Consider the following 20,757-nt stretch of genomic DNA (forward strand, 5'->3'; position numbering starts at 1 on the left):
CTTTGGGGGGGAAAACTATCTATATAGATATCATGGTTCTCCAAGGTGCTTTAGATTTCAGTCTTCTCCTTGGCCATGACTATGTTTATGCCATGGGGGCCTTCATCTCTTCACTTTTTCGTGTGGTTTGTTTTCCACATGACCGAGGAATGGTGACCGTAGATCAATTATCGTTCTTTAGTCCCCCGGTGCCTGCTAAGCAGCCATCGTCCCCTATCGGTTCTTGCTCACAAGCAGTGCCTTCCTTGCCACAGGTCAATAATGTGGCTACCCATTCTGTCTCTGCCTCTACTGATGATCATGTAGATGGTCTCCTACATCATGTACTGGGGGCTTTGGAGCCTGATCTGTCATTAGTGCCTCATGACATGTATTCCTCCCAGAGTGCTTTTCTTCCATCCCGTGAAGACCTCTTGGGAGCCATGTTCGCGTATGGCCCATGAGCAGGTGTCACGAGGATAGTTTGTTCCTATGTCAACCTCATTAAAAAATGAAACAAGGATCCTTGAGAACAGTTCCTTGTCTTGTGTCAAGCTCGTTAAAAAATGAAACAAGGAGTTATGAGGATAGTTCTTTTACTGTGTCAACCTCATTAAAAAATGAAACAACTCCCTTTCCAAATCGAGTCTTTGATTAAGATCTCGTAAAATCCAAGTCGAGTCTTTCCAAGATCTCGAACGAGAACCTTCATTCCATCCACCTCGTTTAATGCAATGAAGCTTGGGGAGCATGTACCTCGATTTCCGTCATTATGCTAGGGGCATGCGAACTTATAACAAGCATAGTTTTTTGTTTCAAGCTTGTGTAAACATGAAACCGAATCCAAGTAGAGTTCTCCATGGTTCAAGCTTGTGTAAAAATGAACCCATACCTAATTTACACCTCGTGATTGCCATTTTTATCTGTTAAATTTTTCTAGATGAGCTTTGGTTGTTTCATTCTGTCACCACCACCTCTTTGGCCGGTCATATGCTTTCACCTGGTTGTTTTTCCTTTCTTGAGGAACCGCAACGATGAGTGGTTTTATTAGCCAGCCTCTTGACCATTACATGTTTTGAGCAGTTCCACCATTGCTGGAACCAATTGCTACCCTTTATACCACTCATTCCTCTAGGACAAGTCACCTTTAAGCCCTTTTCTGACTCGTAAAAGATGAAAAGATTGCTGAGTATTTTTTCCATTTTTGACTCGTTAAAGAGAATAAAAATGGAGGTCTGCTTAGCACTCTTTTCCAAATTGAAAAATGAAAAGATAGTCGATTTGTTCCTCTTGACTCGTTAAAAGAAATAAGAGGTAGTCACCTTTAAGCTCTTTTCCGATCATGTAAACGTGAAAAGATTTTCGGGCCTTTGTCATTTCAAGCTCGTTATTGGTTACAAAATGACGTGATTTTCATCACTTTTCTACTTTTTCGGGTCGAAGTCACGAATCACAAAAAGCACTCCTCGATTGTAATGGTTGGGCGGTTCTTTCGAGTATACTTTTATACTTTTTCGGGCTCGAGAGACACAAATCTACGAAAAAGGACCCCCCTAAAGTTTTCTTTTCTGTGTCTTTTTCAAACTCTCTAAACATGAAAAACACTTCGAGTTTTACCTATGTCGGACTCATTAAATCTTGACAACATTGGACTCGTCACCATGACAAGAATCGAGCTTCTCCTCCCTAGGTCTCGTTAAACTATGGCTAGGTTGGATTCGACCAATGGTCGAACTTATATTGCAAGCATATGCTACCCCCTTCAAGCTTGTTTTAAAAAATAATAGGGGTACTTGCCAGCAATGGCGGGGGAAATTTGGAAACCATCTTTGGCAGCCAGTCACTCTTGAACATCGACACTTTTGCTTCTTGTCGAGTTGGGACGTCCATACATCGTCATTTGGCCTTCCGTGGGTTTGGGTTGCCATTTAGCCTCATTCCATTTGATTCACGCCGTCGCCATCGTGCCTCTGATCCCTTGGTACCTGAATGATGCCACCCTCCAGAGTCGTGTCGCCGACATGTTCAAAAATATAATCCTTCTGCTGTTTACACCCTTGCCTCCTCCTCTGATACACTGTTTCACCATCTACCACTTGTTCCTTATCTTGTGTTGTTGATGGGGGAAATGTTATGGCCCTCCTTCGACGGATCATGTCCTATCGACATCAGTTCATTATCCAGGAGATTGATCTAGAGATCCCCTCTATTACCTTAGAGCTTACATGCCTCAATGGCAAGTTCTTCGCACCCGACGGTCGACTTTCATCATTGGTTGTCGATTGGGTGATTCCACGAGTGTTCGACATCAGCTCCTTTTTCACACTTTGTGGATTGTGCTAGATAGTACCTTGAGAACCATTGGCATTATTGGTGGTTTCTATCATGCTTGTTAATAGTTTTCATCATTGACCAGTAATCAAGCTACTTTCTATCATGCTCAACCTCAGCACATCTATTCGCATGCTAGAATTTGTACTACGATCGGTTGGGTTCAAGACCCCAAACTCAGGTTACACATGTTTGGGCTGCGTGGATTGGTTCGTGATTACATGACTCATTGATAGATGGCTGCGACCATACCTGAGTCTTCATGGATGGCTGTGACCATACCTTTATCATCATCATGGTCTTATTAGCTAGATGGTTGTGTCCATACCACAGACCTAGTTTGTATGTCTTTTGGATGGTTGTGCCCATGCCTAGACTACATGTATTTCATTATCAGAGATATCAGTTGTACCTGTGTGCAGGTTCTTCCAGATGGTGTTCCATCTAAGTCAGTTTCGTAAAGCATTTCACCCCTCCCACTCTCTCGGGCTTCATACTTTAGGGGGCATCTGTTCCACAGTAATTTGTCACTGCCTTCACTCCAATCCTTCTACTATGTCATGTGTCCAAGTCAAACATGCTCATATTGAAAAAATGCTCTCTTATGATGCCAAATGACCCACTTTTCCTAAGTTATCTGTCTCATCATGGCTATGGACTAAATATACGCACTGAAGGGCACTCGTAAACAGTCGAGTTGCACTGCCAGTGTGGAAGTACATCTAATTCCCGCGATGGTCTGCTTTCATGCTCCAGCGCGAGGTTACTTGTTATCTTTAGCAATGATCTAACTATCTATATTTTTCACTAGCGATGTCAGCGCTCAAGCTCAGTCGTTCACCCGCGATGATCCAGATTGGGCGAATTTGTTCCAATAGTCAGCCTTCTAGATGACTCCAGACCTGGTTGTTGGCATAGTTTGTGTTGCCTTTCCTCCTATGATGTGGCAGTTCCGTCATTTGTGCTACCTTCCTTGGAGATAAGCTCACCCTTCCACCTTTTTATGGAGACTCGTTCTCCTATTTAAACACTCACCATTGCTATGCATGGCTAGTTTTTTATAGTTGGTTAGTTGGTACATTCTTGGATTGTGCAGTGCTGTTAGTGTAGCTGGTGTGAGTGTGCCAAGTGTGGGATTGTTGATAGCATGTGGAAGGTTGTGAAGTGCCTTAATTTTGTGTAAAACTTATGAGTGATAGAGACTTGTATGTTGGGAGATCTATCTTCAAAGAGTGAATGCTTGAAGAAAATACTAGCTAGATCCCTCTAAGAAGGCTTGTGATGTCAAGACTTTGGTTGTAAGCTTGCTCTTATTTCATTATTAATACAATCAATGATGTTTTTCTATGTCTTGTATGTAATTTAGTTGATAGCTCATGACTTATTGGCTTTTTGAGTAAATAGATCATTGTTGTTTTCCGGTTACGTGCCTTGTTGTATTTCCTTTGCATTGTTTCAGGTTGATCACTCATTAGGAGAAGGAAGTGGAAGCTGGAGCAGAGCAATGGAACTCCATCGACCACCGGTTGAGGTAGGCCTCCAACTATGACTGTTTAAGGAAAGTTATTGTTGGTCTGTCCTTGTTTGTGACTAGACCCACTCTAGGGCTAGAGGGGTTGCCTCTGTCCACAGAGGGAACACTTTCCTGCATCACAAATTGGCGACCCCCTCTGGGGAGTTTGGCCTATGTTTTTCTCTTGTTTGCTCTTGTTTTGATCTTGATTTGGTCTCTGTTGAATTCTGGGGATTAATTATCAGTCTTTTGGATTACCTAGGTCAATCTAGGAAACCCCTTTGTTGTCTGTTGGATTGACTGGTTCTTGTTTGGAATTTTTTGTTCATTTTTCATTGTTTTTGAACATCATCACGGAAAAAGCCTAACAGTCACAACGTCATCGGCACTTTATAGCTTTGCACCTACGATGATCTCAGGTTGCTAGTTTAATTCCCGCGACGACTCTTGAAATCACACCATCACAGAAAATAGGTGTACTTCCGAGACCATATCTAATTGTCAGTGTAATACTTACGATGACAACTCTAGTTGTCTGTCCATCACTAGCGATGGTCTCTCATTCAGCGATGATAGATCTAGTTGTCAGTGTAACACTTGCAATGATTCTTGTAAAGTTCTTTTTATAACTTTACCTCCTGAATTCATCAATCTTGCTTATCCCCTGTTGTTTCTTGTCTCTCATTAGCTTGTTTTAATTGCTTTTGGTTAGGGTATTGTCTCTTTGATTTCATTGAGTGAGTGTTGTGTTTTTTGGACCATGTGACCCAGCCCTTTAGAAGTTTCATCAAGAAACCATTTGCTTGGGTTACTTGTCTATTCAAGGTTCATCCACAACCATCTTATTGATTTGCTTGAGGCTTTTTCACTACTTGTTTTCTTGCTGGTTGATTTTTAGTGTCAATTATTGAACCAATTTTTTATGTTGATTCCATTTCTTCACTACCAAGAATAGATCACTATTGTTTGGATTGATTAGTTCACACTTGCTTTTCTGTCTCTTTAAATTAAAATAAAAAATAAAAAAATCAAAAGTTTTCATTCATTTAGCATACGAAAGTGAAATTACATTTGCATTACGAATTTTCATGTTTGAGAAATTAGAAAGCGAATTTTAAATCTTTCATTACTAGTATCGATGCATCGTAATATTAGTGTATTGATGCATTATGTTTCTTAGTGTTTGCATTCGCTTGTCTTAGTTTTGGAGTGAGCTCTCTACCTCTCTATAATAGGTGTTCATCGAAAGGAAAGATGCTTTACTCATTCTAGCTACATCCTAGGATTTGTTGTATACATACGGTAAGGCCTAAAAATTGAAACATAATCCAAGATCAACTCTAAAATGAACTGAATAAGACTAATAACACATTGGAACATAACGCACATTATTTAGAGGTCTATTCTAGAGACGTGCTCCGGCGTCATTAAACCTTGTCACTATTGTTTGCACTCAAGGTTGGGTGCTTCCTCCTTCTGTGACTCAATACTAGTCTAATACCGAATTGTGCTCCCACGTACCGTCGAGTATATGTTGGGATATCCCACTAGGTTATCATCCTTCATCCTTAGGAAGTCGTGGCTGCTACTTTACAAACCGTAATGCACTGAACACAGCATTTGGGAAGATTGACTGTCATTCAGAAAGTCCTTGGTTTTCATATGACTGCCAAGGTGTATATGCAGTTTTACGGGTTGTTTGGTAAACCTTTTGCCTAGTTCTCCAGAGTAGTCACTTTCGTTACTTTTCAGAATCCCTAAAAGAAAAATTCCATCTGAGCGCTTGTCCTTTCAGTCTCATTAAACCTCAAAAGAGATAGAGTCACATTTTCGTCCTTTTCTCGACTCTTGAAACCTGAAAAGGTCAAATTTTGTTCCTGCGTTATAAAATTTACTGCCCACGAAATATTCCTGGTAATAGTTCAATTTCTTGGTTTTGAGAAGAGTGTTTTTCAGGCTTGTTCTCGATGGCAACATTCCCTGAGTCTACTAGCCTCGGTCTTCCCCCAGACGGAAATCCTAGTCCGTTTCCACCTTTTGGAAATGTCAGTGCTCTGTATATGGCAACATTTTCCTTGCCTGGGTTAACCATCGATTTACCCATTTGGTTGTTTTCAACCGCGGTGGTCCCGAGTGTAATGACTCTTGTTCCACTGTCTCCTTCATCCGAACCATGACATGTTGATTCCAAGGTTAAGCCTACACCTTCTTCCCCTGTTTCTTCCTCCTCCTCTCCTCCTTCGCTTGGTGAAAGTTTCACTTCTAGTAACCAAGAGACTAAGAAGAAGAAGAAGAAGAAGAAGTCCGATAAACACGAGGCCACCTATGTAGCTATTGCTCCGAGTACATCTTAGGTTGGAACACCTTCTGCCCCTCCGCGGAAGGTTAAGTTTCCTTGTAAATTGTGCAAGGGTGACCATCTTATTTGTGATTGTCCTGGCATTCCTAGGATCTTAGAAGTATGGTATCATGATTCATCTCATCCCTCATCATCCTCTAAAGCTCATGACGATGCTACCCTATCAACTGGCAATGGTAAGAAGAAAGGGAAGATTTGATTCCCCTATAGGCTATGTGAAGGCCACCATCCCCTTCACCTTTGTCCGCTCATGGATAAAGCTTCCACAGTTTTGGAAGAGGCTCTCTTCAGACCCTCTCCCCGTTGGTAAAGAGATTGCATTAAATTCTTCTCTTGTCCATCCTCCTCTTTCCGATCCTGGCTGTGGTAAGCCTATTCCAGACCAACCATTGGTCAAAGAGAGTGTCAACTTGGGTTCACCACCTGTTGATCACTCTTTTTTGGAAGAACATCATGCTCATGTTCTCCTCATCTCATCAGATTCTCCAGAGTCCAAAAATGACCCTCCTATCCCCGTTGATCAAGAGAGTCCTTCTTTAGTTCCTATAAAGTAGGGGGGAAATCATACGATTCCCCCACCAAGTAGTTCAGTCGTTTCCTTCAATTGGAGTCATTTGACTACATTCTGCCTTCCATCCTATGTGCCTTTCTAGATTACAGTACATGCCTATGATAAGGCAATACCTGGCACTATCTTGGATGAGGGTGCATCTGTCAGTCTTATGCCTTCCACTACTTGGCAAGCTTTGGGCTCCCCACAACTTGTGCCAGTCACGTAGAATCTGTTGGCGTTTGACGGAGGAACCAGTCAACCTTTAGGGATCCTCCCGAAGCTTCCTGTTACTTTGGGGGACAAAACCGTCTATATAGACATCATGGTTGTCCAAGGTGCTTTAGATTTCAGTCTTCTCCTTGGCCATGACTATGTTTATGCCATGGGGGCCCTCGTCTCTTCACTTTTCTGTGTGGTTTGTTTTCCACACGACAGAAGAATGGTGACCGTAGATCAATTATCATTCTTTAGTCCCCCGATGCCTCCTGAGCAGCCATCGTCCCCTATCAGTTCTTGCTCACAAGCAGTGCCTTCATTGCCATAGGTCAATTATGTGGCTACTCATTCTGTCTCCCCCTCTGTTGATGATCATGCAGATGGTCTCGTACATCATGTACTGGGGGCTTTGGAACCTGATCTATCATTAGTGCCTCATGACATGTATTCCTCCGAGAGTGTGTTTCTTCCATCCCGTGAAGACCTCTTGGGAGCCATGTTCTCGTATGGCCCATGATCAGGTGTCACAAGGATAGTTTGTTCCTATGTCAACCTCATTAAAAAATGAAACAAGGATCCTGGAGCACAGTTCCTTGTCTTGTGTCAAGCTCATTAAAAAATGAAACAAGGAGTTATGAGGATAGTTCTTTTAATGTGTCAACCTCATTAAAAAATGAAACAACTCGCTTCGCAAATCGAGTCTTTCCAATATCTCGAACGGGAACCTTCAGTCAATCCACATCGTTTAATGCAATGAAGCTTGGGGAGCATGTACCTCGATTTGCGTCATTATGCTGGGGGCATGCGAACTTATAACAAGCATAGTTTTTCGTTTCAAGCTTGTGTAAACATGAAACCGAATCCAAGTAGAGTTCTCCATGGTTCAAGCTTGTGTAAAAGTGAACCCATGCCTAATTTACACCTCGTGATTGCCGTTTTCATCTGTTGAATTTTGCTAGATGAGCTTTGGTTGTTTCATTCCGTTGCCACCACCTCTTTGGCTGGTCATATGCTTTCACTTGGTTGTTTTTCCTTTCCTAAGGAACCGCAGCGATGAGTGGTTTTATTAGCCAGCCTCTTGACCATTACATGTTTTGAGTAGTCCCACCATTGCCAAAACCAGTTGCTACCCTTTATACCACTCATTCCTCTAGGATGAGTCACCTTTAAGCCCTTTTCTGACTCGTAAAAGATGAAAAGATTGCCTAGTATTTTTTCCCTTTTAGACTCATTAAAGAGAATAAAAATTGAGGTCTACTTAACGCTCTTTTAAGACTTGAAAAATGAAAAGATAGCTGAGTTGTTCCTCTTGACTCATTAAAAGAAATAAGAGGCGATCACCTTTAAGCTCTTTTCCAACCATGTAAACATGAAAGATTGCCGGGCCTTTGTCATTTCAAGCTCGTTATTGCTTACGAAATGACGTGGTTTCGATCGCTTTTCTACTTTTTCGGGTCGAAGTCACTAATCATGAAAAGTACTCCTCGATTGTAATGGATGGGTGGTTCTTTCGAGTATCGATTTATACTTTTTCAGGCTCGAGAGACACAAATCTACGAAAAAGGACCCCCCTGGAGTTTTCTTTTCCGTGTCTTTTTCAGACTCTATAAACATGAAAAAGACTTCAAGTTTTACCTATGTCGGACTCGTTAAACCCTGACGACATTGGACTCATCACCATGACGAGACTCCAGATTCTCCTCCCTAGGGCTCGTTAACCTATTGCTAGGTTGGATTCGACCGACGGTCGAACTTATATTGCATGCATATGCTACCCCCTTCAAGCTTGTTTTAGAAAATAATAGGGGTACTCGCCAGCAATGGCGGGGGAAATTTGGAAACCATCTTTGGCAGCTAGTCACTCTTAAACATTGACACTTTTGCTTCTTGTCGGGTTAGCACGTCCATACATTGTCATTTGGCCTTCCACGGGTTTGGGTTGCCATTTAGCCTCATTCCATTTGATTCACGCCGTCTCCATCGTGCCTCTGATCCCTTGGTACCTGAATGCTACCACCCTCTAGGGTCATGTTTCCAACATGCTCAAGAGTATAATCCTTCTGCAATTTACACCCTTGCCTCCTCCTCTGATACTCTATTTCGCCATCTACCACTTGTTCCTTATTTTGTGTTGTTGATGGGGGAAACATTAAGGCCCTCCTGCGATGGATCGTCTCCTCTCGACATCAGTTCATTATCTAGGAGATTGATCTTGAGATCCCCTTTGGTACCTTAGAGCTTGCATGCCTCAATGGCAAGTTCTTCGCACCTGACAGTTGACTTTCATCATTGTTCGTTGATTTGGTGATTCCACTAGTGTTCGACTTCAGCTCCTTTTTCACACTTTGTGGATTGTGCTAGATAGTACCTTGAGAACCATTGGCATTATTGGTGGATTCTCTCACGCTTGTTAACGATTTTCATCATTGACCAGTAATCAAGCGAATTTCTATCATGCTCAACCTCAGCACATCTATTCGCATGCTAGAATTTATACTACGATCGGTTGGCTTCAAGACCCCGAACTCAGGTTACACATGTTTAGGTTGCGTGGATGGGTTCGTGATTACATGACTCATTGATGGATGGATGCGACCATACCTGAGTCTTCATGGATGGCTGCGACCATACCTTTATCATCATTATGGTCTTATTAGCTGGATGGCTCCATCCATACCATAGACCTAGTTCGTATGTCTTTTGGATGGCTGCGCCCATGCCTAGACTACATGTATTTCATTATTAGAGATATCAATTGTACTTGCGTGCAGTTTCTTCCAGATGGTGTTCCAGCTCAAACAGTTTCGTAAAGCATTTAACCACTCCCACTCTCTCGGGCTTCATACTTTAGGGGGTATCTGTTACACAGTGATTTGTCACTGCCTTCACTCCAGTCCTTCTACTGTGTCATGTGTCCAAGTCTAACATGCTCATATTGAACAAATGCTCTCTTATGCTACCAAATGACCCACTTTTCCTAAGTTATTTGCCTCATTGCGACTATGGACTAAACATACGCGCTGAAGGGCACTCGTAAATAGTCTAGTTGCACTGCCAGTGTGGAAGTACATCCGATTCTCGCGATGGTCTACTTTCATGCTCCTACGCGAGGTTACTTGTTATCTTTAGTGATGATCTAACTGACTATATTACTCACTAGCGATGTCAGCACTAGAGCTCAGTTGTTCACCCGCGATGATCCAGAATGGGTGAATTTGTTCCAACAGTCAGCCTTTTAGATGACTCCAGACCTGGTTGTTGGCATAGTTTGTGTTGCCTTTCCTCCTCTGGTGTGGTAGTTCCGTCATTTGTGCTACCTTCCTTGGAGATAAGCTCACCCTTCCACCTTTTCATGGAGACTCCTTCTCCTATTTAAACTCTCACCATTGCTATGCATTACTGGTATTTGATAGTTGGTTAGTTGGTAAATTCTTGGATTGAGCAGTGCTGCTAGTGTAGCCGGTGTGAGTGTGCCAAGTGTGGGATTGCTGATAGCTTGTGGAAGGTTGTGAAGTGCCCTTAATTTTGTGTAAAACTTATGAGTGAGAGAGACTTGTATGTTGGGAGATCTATCTTCAAAGAGTGCATGCTTGAAGAACATGCTGGATGGATCCCTCTGAGAAGGCTTGTGACATCAAGACTTTGGTTGTAAGTTTGCTCTTATTTCATTATTAATACAATCAATGATGTTTTCCTATGTCTTGTATGTAATTTACTCGATATCTCATGACTTCTTGACTTTGTGAGTAAATAGATCATTGTTGTTTTCCGGTTACATGCCTTGTTGTATTTCCTTTGCATTATTTCAGGTTGATCACTCATTAGGAGAAGGAAGCAGAAGCTGGAGCAGCACAACGGAACTCCATCAACCACCAGTTGAGGTAGGCCTCCAACTATGACTGTTTAAGGAGAGATATTGTTGATCTATCCTTGTTTGTGACTAGAGCCACTCTAGGGCTAGTGGGGTTGCCTCTGTCCGCAACGGGAACACTTTCCTGCATCACAAATTGGTGACCGCCTTTGGGGAGTTTGGCCTATGTTTTTCTCTTGTTTTCTCGTGTTTTGATCTTGATTTGGTCTCTCTTGAATTCTGGGGATTAATTATCAGTCTTTGGGGTTACCTAGATCGATTTGGGAAACCCCTCTATTGTCTGTTGGATTGACTAGTTCTTGTTTGGTAGTTTTTGGTCATTTGTCATTATTTTTGAACATCATCGCAGAAAAAAACCTAACAGTTGCGACATCGTTGCCACTTTATAGCTTTGCACCTGCGATGATCTCGGGTTGCTAGTTTAATTCCCGTGATGAATCCTGAAATCGCACCATCGCGGAAAATAGGTGTACTTCCATGACCATCTCTAGTTATCAGTGTAACACTTGCAATGACAACTCTAGTTGTCTGTCCATCACTAGCGATGGTCTCTCATTCAGCGATGACATCTCTAGTTGTCTATCCATCACTTGCGATGGTCTCTCATTCAACGATGACAGCTCTAGTTATCAGTGTAACACTTGCGATGATTACTGTAAAGTTGTTTTTATAACTTTACCTCCTAAATTCATCAATCTTGCTGATCCCCTGTTGTTTCTTGTCTCTCATTAGCTTGTTTTATTTGCTTTTGGTTAGGGTACTATCTCTTTGATTTCATTGAGTGAGTCTTGTGTTTTTTGGACCATGTGTCCCAACCCTTTAAAAGTTTCTTCGAGAAACCATTTGCTTGGGTGACTTGTCTATTCAAAGTTCATCCACAACTGTCTTATTAATTTGCTCGAGGCTTTTTCACTACTTGTTTTCTTGCTGGTTGACTTTTAGTGTTGATTATTGAACCAATTTTTTATGTTGATTCGATTTCTTCACTACCAAGCATAGATCACAATTGTTTGGATTGATCAGTTCACACTTGCTTGTTTTTCTCTTTAAAAAAAAAATTAAAAAAAATCATTCATTTAGCATACGAAAGTGAAAGTACATTTGCATTATGAATTTTCATGTTTGAGAAATTGGAAAGTGAATTTTAAATATTTCATTAGTAGTATCGATGCATTGTAAGATTAGTGTATTGATGCATTGTGATTCTTAGTGTTTGCATTCGCCTGTCTTGGTTTGGGAATGAGCTCTCTATCTTTCTATAAGTAGGTGTTCATCGAAATGAAAGATGCTTTACTCATTCTAGCTGCATCCTAGGATTTGTTGTATACATATGGTAAGGCCTGAAAATTGAAACATAATCCAAGATCAACTCTAAAATGAACTGAATAAGCCTAATAACGCATTGGAACATAATGCACATTATTTAGAGGTCTAGGCTAGAGACATGCTCCGACGTCGTTAAACCTAGTCACTATTGTTTGCACTCAAGGTTGGGTGATTCCTCCTTCTGTGACTCAATACCGTTCTAGTACAGAATTGTGCTCCCACATACCATCGAGTATATGTTTGAAGACCCCACTAGGTTATCATCCTTCATCCTTAGGAAGTCATCGTTTTCACCTTACAAACCGTAACGCACCGAACATAGCATTCGAGAATATTGATTGTCGTACAGAAAGTCCTTGGTTTTCATATGACTGCCAAGGTGTATATGCAGTTTTACGGGTTGTTTGGTAAACCTTTTGCCTAGTTCTCCAGAGTAGTCACTTTCATTCCTTTTCAAACTCCCTAAAAGAAAAATTCCATCTAAGCACTTGTCCTTTCAGTCTCATTAAGCCTCGAAAGAGATAGAGTCACCTTTTCTTCCTTTTCTCGACTCTTGAAACATGAAAAGGTCAAGTTTTGTTCCTACATCATAAAATTTACTGCCCACGAAATATTCCCAGTAATAGTTCAAGTTCTTGGTTGTGAGAAGAGTGTTTTTCAGGCTCATTCTTGATGGCAACATTCCCCGAGTCTACCAGCCCTAGTCTTCCCCTAGACGGAAATCCTAGTCTGTTTCCACCTTTTGGAAATGTCGGTGCTCTGTATACGGCAACACTGTCCTTGCCTGGGTTAACCATCGGTTTACCCGTTTGGCTATTTTCAACCACGGTGGTCCTGAGTGTCATGACTCCTGTTCCACCGTCTCCTTCGTCTGAACCACGACATGTTGATTCCAAGGTTGAGCCTATGCCTTCCTCCCCTATTTCTTCCTCCTCCTCTCCTCCTTCGCCTGGTGAAAGTTTCACATCTAGTAACTAGGAGACTAAGAAGAAGAAGAAGAATAAGTTTGATAAATGCGAGGCCACTTGTGCAGCTATTGCTCCAAGTACATCTGAGGTCAGAACACCTTTTGCCCCTCTGCAGAAGGTTAAGTTTCCTTGTAAATTGTGCAAGGGTGACCATCTTCTTCGCAATTGTCTTGTTATTCCTAGGATCTTAGAAGTATGGTATCACGATCTGGCTCATCCCTCATCATCCTCTGAAGCTCATGAGGATGTTACCCTATCAACTGGCAGTGGTAAGAATAAAGGGAAGATTTGATTCCCCTATAGGCTATGTGGAGGCCACCATCCCCTTCACCTTTGTTCGCTCATGGATAAAGCTTCCGCCATTTTGGAAAGTCTTACAGATTCTTCCCCCCAACTTCCGATTGGTTATTAGAGGCTCTCTTCAAACCCTCTCCCCATTGGCAAAGATATTGCATTAGATTCTTCTCTTGTCCATCCTTCTCTTTCTAAGCCTAACTGTGGTAAGCCTATTCCAGACCAACCATTGGTCGGAGAGAGTGTCGACTTAGGTTCACCACCCATTGATCACTCTGTTTTAGAAGAGCATCATGCTCATCTTCTCCTCGTCTCATCAGATTCTCTAGAGTCCAAAAAAGACCCTCCTATCCTCGCTGATCACGAGAGTCCTTCTTCAGTTCTTGTAAAACAGGGGGGCAATCATACGATTCCCCCACCAAGTAGTTCAGTCATTTCCTTCGACTGGAGTCATTTCACTACATTCCACCTTCCATCCTATGTGCCTTTCTAGATTACAGTACATGCCTATGATAAGGCAATACCTGGCACTATCTTGGATGAGGGTGTGTCTGTCAGTCTTATTCCTTCCACTACTTGGTAAGATTTGGGCTCCCCATAGCTTCTGCCAGTCACAATGAATCTGTTGGCATTTGACGGAGGAACTAGTCAACCTTTAGGGATCCTCCCGAAGCTTCCTGTTACTTTGGGGGCTAAAACCATCTATATAGACATCATGGTTGTCCAAGGTGCTTTAGATTTGAGTCTTCTCCTTGGCCGTGACTATGTTTATGCCATGGGGGCCATTGTCTCTTCACTTTTCCGCGTAGTTTGTTTTCCACACGACGGAAGAATGGTGACTGTAGATCAATTATCGTTCTTTAGTCCCTCGATGCCTCCGGAGCAGCCATCATCCCCTATTAGTTCTTTCTCGCAAGCAGTGCCTTCCTTGCCATAGGTCAATTATGTGGCTACCCATTTTGTCTCTGCCTCTGCTGATGATCATGCAAATGGTCTCGTACATCATGTACTGGGGGCTTTGGAACCTGATCTGTCATTAGGTCCTCATGACATGTATTCCTCCCAGAGTGCTTTTCTTCCATCCTGTGAAGACCTCTTGGGAGCCATGTTCTCATATGGCCCATGAGTAGGTGTCATGAGGATAGTTTGTTCCTGTGTCAACCTCGTTAAAAAATGAAACAAGGATCCTAGAGTACAGTTCCTTGTCTTGTTTCAAGCTCGTTAAAAACTGAAACAAGGAGTTATGAGGATAGTTCTTTTACTGTGTCAACCTCACTAAAAAATGAAACAACTCCCTTTCCAAATTGAGTCTTTGATTAAGATCTCATAAAATGCAAGTCAAGTCTTTCCCAGATCTTGAACATGAACCTTCATTTCATCCATCTCGTTGAATGCAATGAAGCTTGGGGGTCATGTACCTCGATTTGTGTCATTATGGTGGGGGCATGCGAACTTATAACAAGCATAGTTTTTCATTTCAAGCTTGTTTAAACATGAAACCGAATCCAAGCAGAGTTCTCCATGGTTCAAGCTTGTGTAAAAATGAACCAATACCTAATTTACACCTTGTGATTGTTGTTTTTATATGCTAAACATTTTCTAGGTGAGCTTTGGTTGTTTCATTCCGTCGCCACCACCTCTTTGGCCGGTCATATGCTTTCACTTGGTTGTTTTTCCGTTCCTGAGGAACCACAGCAATGAGTGGTTTTATTAGCTAGCCTCTTGACTATTACATGTTTTGAGCAGTTCCACCATTGCCGGAACCAGTTGCTACCCTTTATACCACTCGTTCCTCTAGGACGAGTCACCTTTAAGCGCTTTTCTGACTTCTAAAAGATAAAAATATTGCCGAGTATTTTTTCCCTTTTTGACTCATTAAAGAGAATAAAAATGGAGGTCTGCTTAACGCTCTTTTCCGACTTGAAAAATGAAAAGATAGCCAAGTTGTTCCTCTTGACTCGTTAAAATAAATAAGAGGCGGTCGCCTTTAAGCTCTTTTCTGATCATGTAAACATGAAAATATTGCCGGACCTTTGTCGTTTCAAGCTTGTTACTGGCTACGAAACGATGTGATTTCGATCACTTTTCTACTTCTTCGAGTCGAAGTCACTAATCACGAAAAGTACTCCTCGATCGTAATGGTCGGGCGATTCTTTCGAGTATCATTTTATAATTTTTTTGCGCTCAAGAGACACAAATTTACGAAAAAGGACCCCCCCTAGAGTTTTCTTTTTCGTGTCCTTTTCAAACTCTCTAAACATGAAAAAGACTTCGAGTTTTACCTATGTTATACTCGTTAAACCCTGACAACATTAGACTCATCACCATGAAAAGACTTGAGCTTCTCCTCCCTAGGGCTCGTTAAACTATTGCTAGGTTGGATTCGACCGACGGTCAAACTTATATTGCAAGCATATGCTACCCCCTTCAAGCTTGTTTTCAAAAATAATAGGGGTACTTGCCAGCAATGGCGGGGGAAATTTGGAACCATCTTTAGCAACTAGTCACTCTTGAACATCAACACTTTTGCTTCTTGTCAGGTTGGGACATCTATACATCGTCATTTGGCATTTTGCGGGTTTGGGTTTTCATTTAGCCTCAATCCATCTGATTCACACCATCTCCGTCATGCCTCTGATCCCTTGGTACCTAAATGCTAGCACCCTCCGGGATCATGTCGCCGACATGTTCAAGAGTATAATCCTTCTGCAGTTTACACCCTTGCCTCCTGCTCTAATACTCTATTTCACCATCTACCACTTGTTCCTTATTTCGTGTCATTGATGGGGGAAACATTATGGCCCTCCTGCGATGGATCGTCTCCTCTCAACATCAGTTCATTATCTAGGAAATTGATCTAGAGATCCCCTTTGGTACCTTAGAGCTTGCATGCCTCAATGGCAAGTTCTTCGCACCTGATAGTTGACTTTCATCATTGGTCGTCGATTGGGTGATTCCACTAGTGTTCGACTTCAGCTCCTTTTTCACACTTTGTGGATTGTGCTAGATAGTACCTTGAGAACCATTGGAATTATTGGTGGTTTCTCTCATGCTTGTTAACGGTTTTCATCATTGACCGGTAATCAAGCGACTTTCTATCATGCTTGACCTCAGCACATCTATTCGCATGCTAGAATTTATACCATGATTGGTTGGGTTCAGGACCCCGAACTCAGGTTACACATGTTCGGGCTGTGTGGATTGGTTCGTGATTACATGACTGATTGATGGATGGCTGCGACCATACCTGAGTCTTCATGGATGGCTGCAACCATACCATTATCATCATCATGGTCATATTAGCTGGATGGTTGCATCCATACCACAGACCTAGTTTGTATGTCTTTTGGATGGTTGCGCCCATGCCTAGACTACATGTATTTCATTATCAAAGATATCAGTTGTACTTGCATGCAGGTTCTTCCAGATGGTGTTCTAGCTCAGTCAGTTTCATAAAGCATTTCACCCCTCCCACTCTCTCGGGCTTCATACTTTAGGGGGCATCTGTTACATAGAAATTTTTCACTACCTTCACTCCAATCCTTCTACTGTGTCATGTGTCCAAGTCAAACATGCTCATATTGAACAAATGCTCTCTTGTGCTACCAAATGACCCACTTTTCCTAAGTTATCTGGCTCATCGTGACTATGGACTAAATATACGCGCTGAAGGGAACTCGTAAATAGTCCAGCTGCGCTGCCAGCACAGAAGTACATCTGATTCTCGCGATGGTCCGCTTTCGTGCTCCAATGCGAGGTTACTTGTTATCTTTAGCGATGATTTGCCTGGCTATATTGTTCATTAGCGATGTCAGCACTAAAGCTCAGTTGTTCACCCATGATGTTACAAATTGGGCGAATTTGTTCCAACAGTCGGCCTTCTGGATGACTCCAGACCTGGTTGTTGGCATACTTTGTGTTGCCTTTCCTCCTCTGGTGTGGCAATTCTGTCATTTGTGCTATCTCCCTTGGAGATAAGCTCACCCTTCCACCTTTTCATGGAGACTCCTTCTCCTATTTAAACTCTCACCATTGCTATGCACTGCTAGTTTTTTATAGTTGGCTAGTTGGTAAATTCTTGGATTGAGCAGTGTTGTTAGTGTAGCTGGTGTGAGTGTGCCAAGTGTGGGATTGCTGATAGCTTGTGGAAGGTTGTGAAGTGCCCTTAATTTTGTGTAAAACTTATGAGTGAGAGAGACTTGTATGTTGGGAGATCTATCTTCAAAGAGTGAATGCTTGAAGAACATGCTGGCTGGATCCCTCTCAGAAGGCTTGTGATGTCAAGACTTTGGTTGTAAGCTTGCTCTTATTTCATTATTAATACAATCAATGATGTTTTCCTATGTCTTGTATGTAATTTACTCGATAGCTCATGATTTCTTGACTTTGTGAGTAAATAGATCATTGTTGTTTTCCGGTTACGTGCCTTGTTGTATTTCCTTTGCATTGTTTCAGGTTGATCACTCATTAGGAGAAGGAAGCAGAAGCTGGAACAGCGCAAGGGAAATCCATCGACCACTGGTTGATGTAGGCCTCCAACTATGACTGTTTAAGGAAAGATATTGTTGATCTGTCCTTGTTTGTGACTAGACCCACTCTAGGGCTAGAGGGGTTGCCTATGTCTGCAGAGGGAACACTTTCCTGCATCACAAATTGCCGACCCCCTATGGGGAGTTTAGCCTATGTTTTTCTCTTGTTTGCTCTTGTTTTGATTTTGATTTGGTCTCTCTTGAATTCTGGGGATTAATTATCAATCTTTTGGGTTACCTAGATCGATATGGGAAACCCCTCTATTATCTGTTGGATTGACTGGTTCTTGTTTGGGAGTTTTTGTTCATTTGTCATTGTTTTTGAACATCATCATGGAAAAAAGCCTAATAGTCACAACGTCATCTCCACTTTATAGCTTTTCACCCACGATGATCTCGGGTTGCTAGTTTAATTCCCACAACGACTCTAAAAATCGCACCATCGCTGAAAATATGTGTACTTTTGCGACCATATCTAGGTGTACTTCCGTGACCATCTTGACCACCGGTTGAGGTAGGCCTCCAACTATGTCTGTTTAAGGAAAGCTATTGTTGATCTGTCCTTGTTTGTGACTAGACCCACTCTACGGCTAGAGGGGTTGCCTCTGTCTGCAGAGGGAACTCTTTCCTACATCATAGGGATTATCCTGGCCTTTCCCATATGTGTTGTGGGGAAGGTCGTCAATATCGAAGTAGAGGTCATTGATGTTAACGTAGACTACAAGCTCCTCTTAGGAAGGAATTGGGTATACGAAATGGACGTAGTTGTTTCAACTCTGTTTCGTGTCATTTGCTTTCCACATGAAGGGAAAATAGTTAAGGTTGATCAATTGGATTATTTTCTAGTCGATCCTTAAGAAACTTCCGACTCTACTATTCCTTTAGTAGATAACCCTCATCCGCCTTCTGAGAATCTAGGAGTTGGGATGTATTCTTCATTGATGGTTACCTTTGATTTTCCCTCCCCTTTCGCTAGAATCAATGTTGTTTCATCAACCAAGGAATCATCACGAGAAGGGTTCTTTCGAACTCGTTATTTTTCAGATCCTTGGACCTTGCCTTCACCTATGACCACATTAGTTGAAGGACAAGTCGGTGGAATGGAATTCCCTATGTCGATAGCAGAGCTTAGATATCAGTCTATTGTCAACTCTATAGAAAACCACTCTACTCCTTTCTCTGAAGAGGAGTTAGATGGTGATGTGGCCCCGACCTGGACCCTTGATTCTACCTCCACCATGGACTACTTAGATACGGTTTTACCTTCTAAAGAAGTAATCCTAGAAGTAATGTTGGATGTAGATCGACCTTGGGAAGACTTACACCATCATTCATATTTTCTTCCTCTGTTGTAGGAAGTAGAATCTAGGTTCTCCAAGCTCTTTACTAGTGATGTTTGTATGGTATCAAATCCTTTGGCTCTAGCACACTTTCGTGCCAAAGGTAATATTTCGGTGATTTCAAAAACGATATCTATAAACATCTCTAGGAACCCTAGTGTGATCGAGTATCTCTTCATCGAAGCCGATTGTTCCCCTGAGGAAATTCAAATTTACACCGACCTATTTAAGGAATTTCGAGATGTATTCACTTGGTCTTATGAAGAAATGCCTGGCATTGATCCATCCATAGTTCAACATGAGATCAAGACGTACGAAAATGCCAAACCGATTCGCCAAAGGATTCGACCGGTTAATCCTAGGAAAGCAACAGGGATTAACGCTAAAGTAGAAAAGTTGCTCAAAGCGGGTTTTATATACCCTTTTCCTCTTACCGGTTGGGTTTCTAATCCAGTCCCTTTGGATAAAAAGCAAGGAACAATCCGAGTATGCATTGATTTTAGAGACCCAAACAAGGCTTGTCCCAAAGATAATTACCCCATGCCATTTATTGATAAGATTATTGATGAGTGTGCGGGTAATGAGATTTTCTCCTTCATGGATAGTTTTTCTGGTTATAATCAGATCTCTATCCATCCTGAAGATTAGCATAAGATAGATTTTATATGTCCCTGGGTTACCTTTGCATACAGAAATATGCCTTTTGGTCTTAAAAATGTTGGAGCTACTTTCCAGCGGGCCATGTCATATGCTTTCCACGACATTAAATATATCATCGAAGCATACTTGGATGATCTAGCTGCTCATTCTCGAAAGAGAACTGATCACCCTAGTCACCTTCGATTGGTTTTTGGGCGATGTCGTTTTTACAAGATCGGGTTGAATCCCAGTAAGTGTGTTTTTGTGGTTACATCCGGTCGGTTATTAGGGTACATTGTGTCAAATGAAGGGATTAGGGTTGATCCCTTCAAGGTAGAGGCAATAATTCAGTTGCCTCCCCCATCCTCAATTCGGCAACTTCAAAGTCTTCAAGGGAAGGCTAATTTCTTAAGATGGTTCATAGTGAATTATGCCTATATCACTAAAGGGTTCATGCATTTGCTATGGAAAGAAGTTCCATTTGTATGGGATGACTTTGTGCAGCAGTCATTCGATGCCTTGAAAAAGGCATTAGTCTCTGCCTCACTTTTGAGTCCACCGGATTATGGTAGGGACTTCCTTTTATATCTTGCTATAGCAGAATCAACCATAGGTATGGTTCTCATTCAAGAAGATGATGCTCTCACAAAGCATGTGATTTATTATTTGAGTCAAGGCGTGATACGTCCTAAACTTCGCTATTCTCTGGTTGAGAAGTTGGCCTTGGCAGCTGCCATGCTGTCCAACGACTCCGCCATTATATCTTGCTATGCAAAACTTTTGTCTTAGCAGCAGTCAATCCATTTCAATTTTTCCTCAGTAGGCGAGTGATTGGGGTT

Source organism: Pinus tabuliformis, chromosome J (assembly GCF_031772625.1).
Source record: "Pinus tabuliformis cultivar Carrire ecotype Pingquan chromosome J, CPIR1, whole genome shotgun sequence".
Classification (NCBI taxonomy): domain Eukaryota; kingdom Viridiplantae; phylum Streptophyta; class Pinopsida; order Pinales; family Pinaceae; genus Pinus; species Pinus tabuliformis.